The sequence below is a fragment of the Coenobita brevimanus genome, unplaced genomic scaffold, assembly GCF_032717465.1.
Source record: "Coenobita brevimanus isolate Jiangsu-jjx unplaced genomic scaffold, ASM3271746v2 jjx.HiC_scaffold_2740, whole genome shotgun sequence".
Classification (NCBI taxonomy): Eukaryota; Metazoa; Arthropoda; class Malacostraca; order Decapoda; family Coenobitidae; genus Coenobita; species Coenobita brevimanus.
This window is the reverse complement of record NW_027643698.1, coordinates 107,219-110,378: the sequence shown is the minus strand read 5'-3', so window position 1 is coordinate 110,378 and position 3,160 is coordinate 107,219.

Here is a 3,160-nt window from a genome sequence, read left to right as displayed (position 1 = left end):
TCATATGACAGGTTCCGGACGTCATGTATCATTTTAGTCATTCTTCTCTGTACATTTTCTAACGAATTAATATCCATTCTATAGTAAGGACACCAGAATTGTACTGCGTAGTCTGAATGTGGCCTTACTAATGCTAGATAAAGTTTTAGTATTACTTTAGATGATCTATTGCTCACGCTTCTCGAAATAAATCCTAGGACCCTATTTGCTTTATTTCTCGCATTAATGCACTGTTGCCTTGGTTTAAGGTCGTTATTAATCATAACTCCTAGATCTCTCTCGCATTCCGATTTGCTAATTTCTTTGTTATCTAAGCTGTATTTTGTATCTCCAATGGTCTTGCCTACGTTAAGTACTTTACAGCCCCTGGCCCCATCCCCTCCCCTTCTCCTACCAGTCCCCCTCCCCCTCAATCGTGTGCTCCGGTAATGTACAGAACATACTGACCCTCCTCCTCCTTTCCTCCCATTCCCCCTCCTTCCCTTCCCCACTTTTATTCCTCCATGTTCTACAAACTCTCCCCCCCAACCCCTTCGCCCCCTCTATGTTTCCTCTCTTTTTGCCCCCACTTTCCAGTCTACCCTTCTCCTTTCCTTCCTTCTTCTGTTCTCTTCTTCCTACCTTTCACCCCACCTTCCTTCCCCAACCCCACTCCACAAACCGTCTCCCCAACCCCAAACCTTCCCCTCTCCCCCTCTCCCCCCGCCCCGCCAGGTTCATCTACATATACGCTCGATTGTCTCTGGCTGGGGTCGGGGTGGTCGAGAGTGAGTCGGGAGTTACATGGCGAGAGAGAGAGAGAGAGAGGTACACACAAGTTATCGTACGTAGTTACACGGATACACCGAACACAGACTTTACTACCCTTTTTTTTTTTTTCCACATAACTTGGCCTTAAATGAACAACTTACTTTTCAATTTAAGCTTAAGAATGGGAGAGAAAAGCATATGAAAGGAGGAAAATGGAGCAAGGAGACGAGAAGAGAGAAGGGAAGAAGACAGGACAAAACATGAAAAGAAGAGGGAAAGACATGAAGGAAAAGAAGAGGAAGAGGGAGACAGAGGACTAAAAGAGAGACAGGAAGAGAGGACAACAGAAGAAAGGAAGATGGAATGACAAAGAGGAAAAGAAAAGGAGGGAAACAGAAGAGAAACAGAGAAATAGCAAGGAGATAGGACAAAGGAAGGAGAAGGCAGTAGAAAGAGGAAGAAGAGGGGACAAGGAGCAAGCAGGGGTGAGACAGGGAATGGCCAGTTCAAGTAGTTTATGGCGCAGTGAGGAGAGAGGAAGGACGAGGAAGTGGCGAAGAAGTGGATAAAAGGTGAAGGAAGAGAGAAAGAAAGAAGGACAAGAATTATGAAAGACGAAATAAGAGAGACAGAGAGAGAGAAGAAGATGAAAGATGAAGGAAGGGATGAGGATAAGACAGAAGAAGAGGAGGGAAAGTGAAGGAAAAGAGACACAGGGAGTGAAATGAAGAGGATGAAAGGTGAGGGAAGGGTTGATGATAAAGGAGAGTAAGAGGACGGACGATGAAGGAAGATATGAGGATAAAGGAGAAGAGGGGAGGATAATGGGCGATACACTGGCTTGCATATCCAGCTCGAAATTACAAGAATCTCTCTCTCTCTCTCTCTCTCTCTCTCTCACACACACACACACATACAATTTATATACTATTCTCGGCATAAAAGTTGCATATATCCTTCAGTATTTAATCAGTCAGCATTTCACAACACACATAACTTGGTGAATCAGGTATATAATGTCTGAGATGCACTTTTCCCAACCCTGTCCATTGCCAACACAATTAACATTATTAGGTGTCAGAGCTGCACATGTAATTGCACATTTTACACAGGTCGCATTACACCAACAACCATGCCCTTGAAAAACTTGTGATATTTGGGGGATCACACACACACACACACACACACACACACACACACACACACAGAATACTACTGCTTTAATGTATATCTTCAGTATTTCCTTTTCCCTCATCCTTCCACCCTTTGTGCATTTATTCCAACCACTTTACCACTATTTTCTCCTTCATTCTTGTTGCCTACGGACGATTTTATTTATCTTCCATGACTCTTTTCTGTCTGGCTGGGTTTGATACAGCCTTCATTAACCCCTTCACTACCAAAGGCCTCTCATGTACTGAATATAATCGTGTGAAGGCAGCGAGAATACACCCAAACAACACGGCATTGTAGTGAATGGGTTGGGTGTATTCATTATCTGTACTACTTTATTTAACCTTTCATTCTTCCCTACACTTTGTCGTTCTTTTATTCTTCCCTGCATTTTGTCCTTCTTCCATTCTTCCCTTCACTTTGACGTTCTTTCATCCTTCCCTTCACTTTCATTTTTTCATTCTTCCCTACAGTCTGTCCCTTTATTTTTCCATTCATTTTGTCATTACATTCTCCCCTTCATTCATTTTCCCCTTTATCCTTTCACTCTTCCTTCAGTACATGTCAGGGTCTCTCCCAGTAACATTCTAAGGGTTCTAACACTCACTCTTACTGAATAAAATCCCGTGAAGTCAGCTGGGGTGAAACACCGGAAATGCCCCACGTTGTTATGTTTACATCATCTCATTTCTTAACACATACTAAATTCCTTAAATTCTACCAGATTATATTCCACCATATAAGTTCAGCAGTAAAAATATTAATACATGTTGATCAAGGGTCCAGAGGGATAACAATGATTAGTATTCATTTTCTGCTAAAAAATATGGTTAAGAAATTCTTTCGGCAGAGGTCGATTCCTTTACACCATAATACAAGCTTTGATAATCTGGTTCACTGGGAGGGAATATCTGATGTCGTTATTTATCACAACACTTTTAAAAATATCTTGAAACAGAAATGTGGTGTAATGTGTGAAAATTCACTTGATCTAATGGAAAAAATATATATAAACATCAACACAAGGAGGCCATCCGAACACTGTCCATAAATCACAGAGTTGTTCGTCGGGAAGAATGTGTTTATGTGCCCTCTGAAAATTACCACAAAAACCTCTAGGAATAAGCTATTTTCACCATTAAAAGTGTACGCTATAACGAAACATTAGTCTCTAGAGTACCCGAACGAAGACTGATAAGGAAATAAGTGTATAAACACTGATTTAGAAGTTTGTTTA